The 14,161-nt window shown below is 36.6% G+C and overlaps 1 long non-coding RNA gene and 1 other non-coding gene across 2 annotated transcripts; one reads left to right on the top strand and one right to left on the bottom strand.

Moving 5' to 3' along the window:
- Positions 1–4,241: 4,241 nt before the first annotated feature.
- Positions 4,242–6,515, top strand: LOC113342316. Its single transcript, XR_003356602.1, has 2 exons — positions 4,242–5,255; positions 5,970–6,515. It is a non-coding gene; the product is annotated as an uncharacterized LOC113342316 (long non-coding RNA).
- A 2,172-nt stretch (positions 6,516–8,687) lies between these two features.
- Positions 8,688–8,794, bottom strand: LOC113342325. The gene has a single exon (XR_003356611.1). It is a non-coding gene; the product is annotated as a small nucleolar RNA R71 (small nucleolar RNA).
- Positions 8,795–14,161: the final 5,367 nt, after the last annotated feature.

Below are 14,161 nucleotides of genomic sequence, written 5' to 3'. Positions count from 1 at the left end.
TGAAATTTGGAGAGTAATTAACTTCTTTTATGATGGTCTGAATTCATATATGCGTCAGTTCGTTGAAATGATGTGTAATGGGCAATTTCTGAATAAGTCCAAACCCTTAGATAACTCTAGGCCTGGAATGTATGTGCTGAGTGAGGAAGATGATTTGAATGCTCAAATAGCTAGCTTGCATAGGAAAGTTGATGCTATTCAGAAACCAAATGTAGTTAAGGTAGGTGACTCGGTAGAACATGTGGAGTGCTACTGGCATCCACCTATGCATAATCAACTTTTGTGAAGTGGTTGGCGCGATGTGTGTTGGTCTTGGAGTTATTTCAAATTATATGACGGAACTGTATGGGATTCTTATTGGTCTTGAATGAGCAGTTCAATGGGGATATAGAAACATTTTGATACGTACTGATTCGTCTAGTGTGATAACAACCTTGGAGGAAGATAATGTGCCTTGGTTTGCTCAACAAAGATGGCCCGAAGCTAAAAGACTTTATGATTCTATTAAGTTTGTGCACACTTACCGTGAGGCAAATTTTGCAGCTGATAAAATGGCTAAGAGTAGATGTTTATTGGACTACGGTGTAAGGATAAATTATGTCGGTCGTCCGTTTTTTTTTAAATTCAATAGAATTACCAAATGTATCTTATTTTCGTTTTAAATAATTTTATCAGTTTTTGGGGTTGTTGTAATCACTTTTCTCATGAACTATCTTATAAATAATTTTTTATTTCAATACAAATTTTGACATAAAAAAAAAGACTCGGTAGAACATGCTTGTGGTATTTGCGAAAGTCTGGAACACTACACTAAGGATTGTCCTACGATCCCAGCATTTCAAGAAGTGTTACATGACCAAGCAAATGCCATGAATACATACAAAATACCTTTTAGCTCACCTTATTCAGAAACATATAATCCTAATTGGCGAAATCACCCTAATTTCAGTTGGAGAAATGGTCCTACTATGAATGATGTTAATGTTACTCAAGGGTCTTCATCTAGTAATCCTTATGTGCCACCTCATAAGATGACTCTTGAGGATACTTTACAAACTTTTATGCAGGGACAAACTCAAATAAATCAGAATACTTTGCAGACCTTAGATGAGCTTAAAACTAGCATAGGACGTATTGAATCACGTCTCAATGTTAGGGAGAAAGGGACATTGCCTTCCCAAACTCAACCTAACCCAAAAGGCCATTGTGAAGCTAACAATGCTAATATTGAACATGCTAATGTTTCCACCACTCTTAGAAGTGGTAAGGTGATTGAGACTCCGATGAAGGTGAACGAACCTGAGAAGTCTCCAAAACCCAAGGGCGGTGACTGTCACAGTGATACAGAAAATGAAAATTCTGATGTTGATAAGAAAATGCATGCTCCATTTCCTCATCGTTTGCTGTCTACTAAACCATTGGCTGATAATAAGGATATCCTTGATGTTTTTCAGCAGGTGAAGATCAACATACCTCTCTTGAGTGTGATTAAGCAAATTCTAATCAGGACAGACTCGGCTAGTGTGATTAGTGCTTTGGAAGGTGATTCTTTACCTTGGTTTGCTAGACAAAGATGGAAGGAGGTTCAAAATAATCATGATTCGATTAGATTTGTTCACACTTACCGTGAAGCAAATTTTACTGCGGATAAATTGGCTAAGAGGGGTTTTAATTTGGCTAGTGGAGTCGGAATGCATTATGTAGGTCGTCCAGTTTTTTTAAACTCTATTGAGTCCCCAAATGTTTCTTATTATCGTTTTAAATTGTTTTGAGAGTTTTTGGGGTTGCTATGACCTCTTTTCTCTCATTCTATCTTGTAAATACTTTTTTTGATTAATAAAAGTTTTGACTTATCAAAAAAAAAAAAATTAAGCAATTTCCAGCCTACGTCAAGTTCTTGAAGGATCCCTGCACTTCCAAGAGGAAGCACAATGTGCAGAAAAAGGCATTTCTCACGGAACAGGTAAGTTCTATTCTTAAACATAACACTCCTCCCAAATATTAAGATCCGGGATGCCCTACTATATCTTGTATAATAGGGGATTTCATGATCAAACAAGCACTTCTGGATTTTGGAGCTAGTGTAAACCTCCTACCTTTCTCTGTTTATGAGCAGTTGGGCTTAGGTGAATTAAAACCCTCCTCAGTCACTCTACAACTTGCAGACAGATCAGTTAAAATACCGAGAGGGGTAGTTGAGAATGTGTTAATTCAAATCGATAAATTTTACTATCCGGTGGATTTTATCGTGTTGGATACTCAACCTGTAGCTAATGCTAGTAAAGAAATACCTGTCATCTTAGGTCGTCCTTTTCTTGCAACTGCAAATGCCTTGATTAATTGTCGAACTGGAATAATGAACCTTTCATTTGGAAATATGACTGTTGAGTTGAATATATTTGATGCATGTAAAGATCCAGGTGATAAAGATGATATACATGAAGTTAATATGATTGAAACATATGTGCAGGAAAAAGCATCTCATCTAGAAGCTAAGGTTCCTTTAGAAGCATGTCTTCCTAATCTATGGGATTTTGATGAGGATGAATGCATTGCAAAAAGTTAATTCTTTACTGAATTCATCCCTGTTGCTGGATACAGATAAGTGGCAGTCTAGATTTGAGTCACTTCAAATCAGTGAGACTGATCCAATGCCTCCATCCGTAGAATTCCCAAAGCCTAACCTTAATCCTCTTCCTAGTGAGCTGGATTATGACGTTTTAGGTCAAAATGAAGATGTTCAAGTTTTCATACCGTATGAACTTAATGAGGAACAGAAAACAATGCATTCACATGTTGTTAGGAAGCATATAAGGGCCGCATAATGGAGTATTGCAGACATGAAAGGAATTGATCTAGTACTTGCGCACATAGGAAGTCACATCTCAAGGAGTTTCATGAGATCAGAAATAGGGATGATACAAACTGCAAATGTAAAATGAAATTCTATCTTGATAAGCATGCTTTTAGGGAAATAGTTGAATCACTTCTTTGCTACAATTCTAATTTGCATTTGTTTTCTGATAAGATCAAGTCACGATGAAAGATCTTTTTAATATTAAAAATGAATTTCGTAATGGTACTGCTGACATTCAAAATCCTAATGACAACAACATCTTCAAGGTTAATGTGTAGCTTTTGAAGCCATTTTTGGAACTTGTGAATCCAGAAGTCGATACCACGACTCTGGAGAATCCTTCTTATGCTTGATTGGCTATGTTTTGCAGATGTCTGGCTGGAGACATAAAATTCAGCGCTTTAGGGAGATAACTCTCTCTGATGAGTTTGTGGGTATCACAGCTGGAAGCCCTCACGAGACAGACTCGTCCTCTTGTGCAAGCTTGAGATTTAAAGGCTTGTTGCATGGGCTAAATGCAACCGAACTGATCTGCGACAGTGGTAAAATAATGTTTTATTTTATTTCCTTTCTTTTCTTTATCATGAATAATATGTTGTGCTCGGCTGATTACCCCTTTCCACCTTTGAACTATCTTTATCCACTGCTACATTGGGGACAATGTAGAAATTAGGTTGGGGGTGGGGTAAATCCATAAATCCATGCTTTACTGCTTTGAAGATTATTGTTTTTTTTTTTTACATATAGTTATGTTATGTTTCATTATAGTTCTGTTATGTTTCATCTTAAAAAACAAACAAAAAAAAAAGTGAAAATTTTACATGATAAGATCAGTTGTTTAGCGGTCTTTCTACACCACCGTTTAGTGGATTATCTTGCTGTTTAGCAAACATTTTTAATCCAGCTGTTTAGAGGATTCGTCTTGCTGTTTAGCGGACACCCTTAATCCAGTTGTTAAGCGGATTTGTCTTGCTGTTTAGCAGACAGTTCTCAATCACTGTTTAGTGATTCCGTCTAACTGTTTAGCAGACGTCTCTCTATATCCAGCTGTGTAGCGGATATAATTTTTTATTGTTTTGTTTGGGACTAGCAAAATGTAAGTGTGGGGGAGTTTGATAAGCACGTAAGTACGACATATTTATACCCACATTCACACTAACTAGATCTCGTTAGCTAGCTAACGATATTGTTTTAAGTCATTTACAGAAATTACGAGTATAATCTGTTCACCCGAGGATAAATGTCTTAGAAACTAAATTGGCCCTTGCCGCTCGCAATGCCAAAGGAGTCAGAGCTTCATTGATGATACTGTGGGCTACCAGCTTACACATGTGAAAGTCACTAATGGGTTAAAGAACCAAGTGGGGTGACGTGTTAATCTTTTCCACCACACCTTGTCTGTGATATTTTCTACTATCTCATCTTCTCTCAAAACAAATTGGAAACTCATTTCAATCAAGCTGGTGGCATTCCAGTAAAGAGAAAAAGGGGATCTGAACAACTAATTTCACCACCATCTTCAATGGTGTAGAATTTCGATTTGAGAAGTGTAAATGGCGTTTTCTTCGTTGTTTCTCGGCAGATGGAGTTCAAGCAATAGTAATCAAAGGTGTTGTGTTGATTCAGTGAAATGAGTGTTCTTGATGGGTGAATTAATTGAAGACAGTGGTGAGCTTTGTTTTCTCAAACTAATGGGTGGATGCTGCCAGATTTGGTAAGATGGGTTGTAGAGAGTTAGGGCATGTTCTTGGATACTGAATTAGTGGAGGTGTCGTCGATTCATGGCTGCAGATGATGGGTGTTGATCGTGGTGGTTGTATGCGGCTGTGTAATCAACTGAAACTGAGTTCGATTAAGGGTTGATTGCAACCGGTGGTTAGAAGCAGTTGAATCGATTAGTAGTTCTAGAAGTGGCTGCAGTTCTCGTACACAGCAACAGTTCGTTATGGGTTTGAACAAGGAAGAACTGGTGATGGTTCTACAACAACAGCAACAATTTTGGGGGTTCCTACATGATCAAAAATTGGGTTAATCCAAACTCTCGAGAAGATCTAAAAGGCAGTAGTGATTGTTAGTGACACTGGAATCTGGGGTTTTGTCTAACGATGCTGCTGATGGTGCAGTTATCTTCCATGGTGAAATACTTGCTAGCAGTGGGACTGAACTGAAGTTTGCTGTTGGCTGGGGAGAATGCATTTGGTTGAGCCAGGTGCTTACAAGAACATGGAGAAGAAGATAGGGTCTGTTGGTTTAACTGGATGGAGAATGAACTGGCAGTATTGTGGTTGCATCGGTTTAATGGGTCTGAAATGGTCGCGACAAGTGGTGCTGGTGTCATGAGTTCGATCTACATTATGTACCCGACTGTTTGAGCTGAGAATGACTTAGGTTGGGTTTGGTAATGCTTTTATTTTTACAAAAGCATTTTCAAAATTTATATTTGTCAATAATTTATGAAAGTATTGTTTGGTAAAGAAAAATTAAAGTTTTTTTTTATGAAAAATACTTGCCAAATTCCTCAACTTTTAAAAGGTGGGGAGGAGGAGCTTTTAAAAGCTATAAAAACATAAGTTATGGTCTCATCCAAATTTAATGCTTGATTTATCATTTTTATCCTTAGTTTATTTTATAAATGACAAAACTTTCTCTTAAATTTATATACAATTAATTTTTTATTTCTTCTGTTTTATTCTATAAAAATTATTTTTTTTTATTTTCAAATTATTTTATATACCAATTCCTTTAATTTGTCACTATTCAAAATAAAAATAAAAATTAATTAATTAATTTAATTTTGATTTTTTGTTTGAAAATTATATATATATTAAAAAGTGGTTAAGTAAACTAATTTGTTTTTTTAAAAATCATAATAATAGTGACCATTAGTAAATTTAATATTATTTATATTTATAATTTAAGAATAAAAAAATAAATTATTTTTAAGCTAATAAAATTGAGTAAAACAATTTTTAGAGATAAGCCTGTTTTTTTCATTTGGTACAACAACAATGGTTGAATTTGATATTTTACCAAACACAGTTTGATAGCGTTTTTAATCAGCTTTAACTTTAATTAGTTTTTTACCAAACGTCTAACTGCTATTTGCTCACAGCACAGCACAACAACGCACAACAGAAAAATGCTTTTACAAAAGCCGCAGCAATACCAAACTAAACCTTATTCAACAACAACAACAACAACAACAATGGATTTTTGGTGGTGGCCGTATATAGAAGTTGAGTCGAGAAGGGTGCGGACCATAATATGGTCAGAATCAAAATTGGTGTTGCTTCTTTCAAGTCAAATACAGGTAACTGATTTCAGTTGTGGTAGGCAGGAATATGTGGAAGACTTACAGCTATATGGAGTGTTTTCCCCAAATTTAGGAAGTGTTTGGATTAGTAGAGAAGAAGTCAAGTTGTTGTATAAAAGGAGAAGAAGAACCAACCAAGGGTACCCCTGATTTCTAAATTCTCTTTACTCGAATTTCTTTAATTAGTTCTCTTTCGTGTTAGATTATTCACTCAATAATTTTTATGGCGTTCTACACAACTATGAAAAGCTAAACCCCTCTTTGCCAAGACAAGAGGGGAAGGTTAATGGGTTCAATGTTCTTAAGTTATCATCAATAAATCATTTTAATGCTTAATCCATTTCATCTTTGTTTGATTGCAATTTTGTGTTGAGTGTGTCTATAAACTTCTTAGATTTAGTGTGATTTCCGGATACATTGAATGCTATGAGATCCATGTGACACTTCTCAATTGGGCTTTATATTTAAAACATCATATCAATCTTATGTAATGGTATTTTTAGTTGCACTCAGAGTTATATTTGTCGTATCTTCCGAGTAGAGCAGATTACTATCTGTCTCTATTCGAGTTATCATTTGATGATATAAGAACTCGAAGGCCATTAGGTGGAACCTTGTGTCTTGGTAGATTCGCATCAACTATTACCTTTTACAATTATTTCCTATTGTATTCTCAAGTACAACTCAACTACGTTATTGCTTTGCTTAAAAATTCTTTTGAGCACCAAAAATCTCCGTGGTTCGAACACGACTATACTACCTTCTTTATCTTTGACACTCTGAAAAGAGTGATCAAATTTTGGCGCCGCTTCCGGGGATTGTTTAGAGTTTGCTGATTTCTGTTGCTTCTTAACAGGGAGTAAGATAGCTCTAAAGACTTGGCAACAAATACAAAACTTAAATCAAATGAAATTATTGAATGGAATATAATACTATTGAATTAAGTGCTGAAGAGTGTATTGTTTTGGAACTTGGAAAAAAAATGGAAGAAGATTTAGCTAATTTAAAGAAGATTCGTGAGGACTTGGAAAGAACTACACAGGTGAAAGTTAACGGTGGTCGAGTTTTATCACCGAACAAATTTAGTGTGTTACAAAGCCAAACGCATTTGGACTCTGGTCGTGAAGAACTTGAAACCAACAAGGACTCTTGCTCGGATTCAAACTTGGGCTTGCACACCCAGCCCAAGGTTAGTGCTACTCAGTTAACAAAAGAGGAACATTTGGGTAAAGTATTGTATCTGTTTCTTATTTCTTTTGTGTATGCAATACTCAGTTAACAAACTTGGGTGCAGGGAATCAGTGTCATTGCTTCAGTTGTTATTAGGCTGAAATTTAGCCGAAATCACAGCCATTTGGGTAAAGTATTGTATCCGTTTCTTATTTCTTTTGAGTATGCAATATTCTAGGACGGATCAATTCAATCGATTAGTTAGATTTCACCGTTTTGCTAATAGGGTATTAGAGAATCACCCTAATCATCCAATGGCGGATGAAGCTGAGAGATTAGCGGCTGAGGCTGAAGCTGCTAGAATAGTTGTTGAAGCCGCAACCAATGCTAATGAACCTACAACCCTTAGGGAGTATTTGCATCCGGAAAGGACTTCTACACATTCTTGTATAGTTCTTCCGGCTAATGCTGGCAATGTGTCGATAAAATATGGGCAGATACAAGAACTGCCTAAGTTTCATGGATTGGACTCCGAGAGTCCATACATACATTTGAAAGAATTTGATGAGGTCTGTGCTACTATGCCTTTTGTTGGTGCGAATCAAGATGTCATGAAACTGAAATTGTTTCCATTTTACCTAAAGGAGAAAGCTAAGACTTGGATGCATTCTTTGCGACCAAATCCCAGTAGGACATGGAATGAAATGACTAGAGAGTTTCTGAAAAAGTTTTTTCCAAGCTCTTGCAGCAGAAATATCCACCTACTCAATTTCTGATTCAGAACTGGAGTCTGACACAGAGATTTTTGAATTCTTGAATAGAGAGGTTCTTCAAGAAAGTCTTCAATTAAAAGCTTCATTGAAGAAACTTGAATCATCAATCCAGATGAAAAATCTTGAGATAGATTGTCTTAATGATAAGTTCAACAGAACCATAGATCTAAAGGAAAAAGAGATTAATACTCTTAAGGATGATCTACAGAGATTATCTGGAAGTTCTGACAAAATTTCAGCAATGCTATTCGGTCAGAAATCCTTTGGAATCACAAATAGTTTAGGATTTAAAGGCAAAAAAACTGCAGGCATAATCAACCTCATTGTTCCTATTGATCATAGAAGAATCAAGGTTGATGGTTATTGTAAACAGAAGGCAATTCAACAAGACAAAGAATCTTTATTGATTTGTTCGTTTTGTGGAAATGTAAATCATGTTCAAAGCACGTATTGGATATTCAAAAGGAACAACAAAAGAATTTCCAAACTTCAAAAGAACATGCAAGAGATGAATCTGGATAATCAACGTGGTTTTCCTTAAACCAGTGCTTCCAGAATCAGAAGAGGTAGGAACAGTCTTAGAAAATGTATAATGAATTTTTTTCAAAAGGAAAATGAGTCGTTTTTCGAGTGTTGGGAGAGATTTAAAGACTTTCTTTCTACCTGCCCTCATCATGGTTATGAAATTTGGAGAGTAATTAACTTCTTTTATGATGGTCTGAATTCATGTATGCGTCAGTTTGTTGAAATGATGTGTAATGGGCAATTTCTGAATAAGTCCAAACCCTTAGCTAGCTCTAGGCCTGGAATGAATGTGATGAGTGAGGAAGATGATTTGAATGCTAAAATAGCTAGCTTGCATAGGAAAGTTGATGTTATTCAGAAACCAAATGTAGTTAAGGTAGCTGACTCGGTAGAACATGCTTGTGGTATTTGCGAATATCTGGAACACTACATTAAGGATTGTCCTACGATCTCAGCATTTCAAGAACCTAAACCCCTCTCTGCCAAGACAAGAGGGGAAGCTTAATGGGTTCAATGTTCTTAAGTTATCATCAATAAATCATTCTAATGCTTAATCCATTTCATATTTGTTTGATTGCAATTTTGTGTTGAGTGTGTCTATAAACTTCTTAGATTTTCTGTGATTTCTGGATACATTGAATGCTATGAAATCCCTGTGACACTTCTCAATTGGCCTTTATATTTAAAACATAATATCAATCTTATGTAATGGTATTAATTTTTAGTTGCACTCAAAGTTATATTTTTCGTATCTTCGGGGTAGAGCAGATTACTATCTGTCTCTAATCGAGTTATCATTTGATGATATAAGAACTCGAAGGCCATTAGGTGGAACCTTGTGTCTTGGTAGATTCACATCAACTGTTACCTTTTTATAATTATTTCCTATTGTATTCTCAAATACAACTCAACTACGTTATTGCTTTGCTTAACAATTCTTCTGAGCACCAACAATCTCTGTGGTTCGAACACGACCATACTACCTTCTTTATCTTTGATACTCTGAAAAGAGTGGTCACCATAGGGTTGTGCTTTCATGCCCATGCCCAACATTCAATTTGATATGCACAAGTTTAAATTTGACATACCTAAGATTAATTTTGAGATGCCCAAGACCGTAGGGTTGTGCTTTCATGCCCATGCCCAACATTCAATTTGATCTGCACAAGTTTAAATTTGACATGCCTAGGATCAATTTTGAGATGCCAATACCGTAGTGTTGTGCTTTCATGCCCATTCCCAAGATTCTATTTGACATGCCCAAGTTTAAAATGGACATGCCTAGGATAAATTTTGAGATGCCCAAGACCGTAGGGTTGTGATTTCATGCCCATTCCCAAGTTTAAATTTGATATGCCTAGGATCAATTTTGAGATGCCCAATACCATAGGCTTGTACTTTCATGCCCATGATTAATTTTGACATGACCAAGTTTAAATTTGACATGCCTAGGACCAATTTTGAGATCTCTAAGACCGTAGGCTTGGTTTTTTATTCCCATGCCCAAGATTCAATTTTACATGCTCAAGTTTAAATTTGACATGCCTAAGATCAATTTTGAGATGCCCAAGACCGTAGGGTCGTGCTTTCATGCCCTTGCCCAATAATCAATTTGATATGCCCAAATTCAAATTTGACATGCCTAGGATCATTTTTTAGATGCCCAAGACTGTAGGGTTGTGCTTTCATGCCCATGCCTAACATTCAATTTGATATGCCCAAGTTTAAATTAGACATGCCTAGGATCAATTTTGAGATGCCTAAGACCGTAGAGTTGTGCTTTCATGCCCGTGCCCAAGATTCAATTTGACATCCCCAAGTTTGAATTTGACATGCCTAGGATCATTTTTAATATGCCTAAGACCGTAAGGTTGTGCTTTCATGCCCATGCCCAAGATTAAACTTGATATGTCCAAGTTTAAATTTGACATGCCTAGGATCAATCTTGAAATGCCCAAGACCGAAGGGTAGTGCTTTCATGCCCATGCCCAACATTCAATTTGATATGCCTAAGATTAAATTTGACATTCCTTTTTGAGATGCCCAATATCGTCGGCTTGTACTTTCATGCCCTTGCCAATGATTAATTTTGACATGCCCAAGTTTAAATTTGACATGCCTAGGACCAATTTAGAGATTTCTAAGACCGTAGGCTTGTGCTCTCATTCCCATACCCAATATTAAACTTGATATGCGCAAATTTAAATTTGACATGCCCAAGACCGTAGGGTTGTGCTTTCATGTCCATGCCAAACATTCAATTTGATATGCCCAAGTTTAAATTTTGCATGCTTGGGATCAATTTTGAGATGCCTAATACCATAGGCTTGTACTTTCATGCCCATGTCCATGATTAAATTTGACATGTCCAAGTTTAAATTTGGCATGCCTAGGATCAATTTTGAGATTCCTAAGACCGTAGGCTTGTTCTTTTATTCCCATTCCCAAGATTCAATTTGTCATTCCCAAGTTTAAATTTGATATGCTTAGGATCAATTTTGAGATACCCAAGACCGTAGGGTTGTGCTTTCATGCCCATTCCCAACATTAATTTTGATATGCCCAAGTTTATATTTGACATGCCTAGGATCAATTTTGAGATGCCCAATACCGTAGGCTTGTATTTTCATGCCCATGCCCATGATTAAATTTGATATGCCTACAATCAATTTTGAGATTCCTAAGACCGTAGGCTTGTTGTTTCATACCCATGCCCAAGATTCAATTTGACATGCCCAAGATTAATTTTGACATGCCTAGGATCAATTTTGAGATTCCTAATACCGTAGGCTTGTTCTTTCATGCCCATGCCCAAGATTCAATTTGACATTGCTAAGTTTAAATTTGACATGCTTAGGATCAATATTGAGATGCCCAAGACCGTAGGGTTGTGCTTTCATGCCCATGCCGAACATTCAATTTGATATGCCCAAGTTTAAATTTGACATGCCTAGGATCAATTTTGAGATGCCCAAGACCGTAAGGTTGTGCTTTCATGCACATGTCCAAGATTCAATTTGGCATGCCCAAGTTTAAATTTGAAATGTCTATGATCAATTTTGAGATTCCTAAGATCGTAGGCTTGTTGTTTCATGCCCATGCCAAGATTAAACTCGATATGCCAAAGTTTAAATTTGGCATGCCTATGATCAATTTTTAGATGCCAAAGACCGTAGGGTTGTTGACACGCCCCAAATACTAAACCTGCTTAGCTAATAAAAATATAGCATAATCCTGAAGTAACAGAATCAAAATCTTCGAACTTAAGGAACATAATCACATAAAGTAAAACAAAACTAATTCCAAAACACTCTGATACTTAATAGATGAAAACTCTCAAATGATATGGATATATTAATGTGTTGTTTTACAGATAAACAAAGAATACATATATATAAAAGATCCATAAACGTTCTTAATCTGCTAAAGTTTCAAAACTACGAAATGAATATCTTCATGCGCGCCATCTCTTTTGAAAACTGAAACTGAAATGGGAACAAGTGAGCACATCATCCCAAAAAGGGGGCTCAGTGGTTATCATTATAACAATCCAGTAATCACTAACATGCATCACAGTTCTACTAAAGAAAAACGATAAACATCTTCTACACGCAACAAAGAGATGAAGATTGCTTCAATTCATATCCCCAGATATTACGTCCATAGTGGTAATATCCGTGAAAGATCCACCTCCGGATGGATCTACGAGAAAAGAATTAAACAACCTAAACATATGTTATCCCAACCTCGTCTCACTCAATGGAGGAGAAGATGCTAGGAATAACTCCAGTCTCAAATGATAGCATGAATCCAGGTACCGTAAGATATTATCGTGGAACGCGTACACCTCATAAAATCCAATGCCACCATCTAAGTCTAGAATATAATAAGATTTTGATTACTATGATCTGACCCCGCACAACAGGTTCACAAAAGGCCCAATCATTATTCGTAGACCGAAGTCACCGAATAATAACCATATCCAGTCATGAACCTAGAACTTCTTCCTAAGTCAAGATCATAGTAACCCAGTGATACTACTAAGACTGCACAATCAAGTATAATTTGCACATGAGTGACTTCCCCGAAATAAAATAATATATATAATATTTAACCGGCTTAACCCGACCTACTATGTAATATTCAACCGGCTTACCCCGACCTACTATCATAGTAAAAGTAAAGTGCGTAATATTTAACCGGCTTTCCCCTGTCTACTAAGATATAAAAGTAAAGTGTGTAATATTTAACCGGATTTCCCCGGTCTACTAAGAAATGTAAAGTGCGTAATATTCAACCGGCTTTCCCCGGCCAACATAAAACATAGCAAGAAGCCATGGGGATACACGGTCACTCCTTGCGGGGGATTCACACAACACATATTACACACATATATATTTACATACATTGCAAACATTGTACATACTGATATTAAAAACACATCATGCTCGCAGATAGAAACAAAGCTCAATGATTACAAGAGTTTCCACCTGAATTGATGACAAGCCATGCTTAGTTCGAGATCCATGATCTACTGTTTCATCCTTTGAATTGATCGTTGTTAAGTAAATAGTAGTTGTTAATCACACAAGAACTCTCAGAAATTAGCCGATAGGCTCATACAAGGTTCATAACATAATTCCTTATAAGTCTCTAGTTATAGGCTAAGTAACTATCTAATGTTTCTAAGTCCATTTATGATTCTACACCTTTCATTATCTATCTGTAGCACATCTAAAGGTTTACTAATTCTATTGGGTTGATTCTATAGTCCATTAGACAAGTCTCCCAAAGTTATACAACTTCTTAGAAGGGACCAAAAGCTAATTCGGACCATAAGGGGTCCAAAATATCAAACTAAGATTACATGGCACTAAGCCCAAGCCCATTGGGCCTGACCTGGTACGACCCATTAATCTAAGGCATGGTCCATCCCGGTTGTCTAACAGTCCTTAACAGTCAAAGGAGTCAACTAACAATCAATGTCTGGTCCACGATCAGCTAAGTCAAAGTCAAGGTCTAAGTCAATGGTCAACTCGGTCAAAGTCAGGTCTTTGGTCAAACTGTGTCAGACAGGAATTGGTGAGTTAACTCAGTCAACAGACTGATTCAGGCAGATAAACCGATTCAGGCGAGTCAGACTAGACTATCAACTAGCCAGGCTAAAACACAAGGCGTGAGTCATAAGCTCATTCCACAAACTAAAGTATTAAACACACACACACAACTCAGACTAAAACTGCATTCCTTCCTTGATTAAGTTCAATTGATTCTATACACAACCCTCATTACAACTCATATCTCCACCTGCAATGTAATCTCATCCTATGTAACTCATTCACACAATTCTGACCTCCTCCATGTATTCTACAACACCACCAGGTTCATTTCTAATACCATCAACACCTGCAATCTATCCTCAGTTCAGCACTACCACTAAACTCAGCTCCAACCCCCAACTATCTCACGACACACTATCTGAGATACAAACTCAGTAATTCTTACAACAACACCATTTCATCT

This window comes from Papaver somniferum, unplaced genomic scaffold, assembly GCF_003573695.1.
Source record: "Papaver somniferum cultivar HN1 unplaced genomic scaffold, ASM357369v1 unplaced-scaffold_35, whole genome shotgun sequence".
In the NCBI taxonomy this organism is placed as follows: domain Eukaryota; kingdom Viridiplantae; phylum Streptophyta; class Magnoliopsida; order Ranunculales; family Papaveraceae; genus Papaver; species Papaver somniferum.
This window is presented reverse-complemented; position numbering and strand designations above follow the sequence as displayed.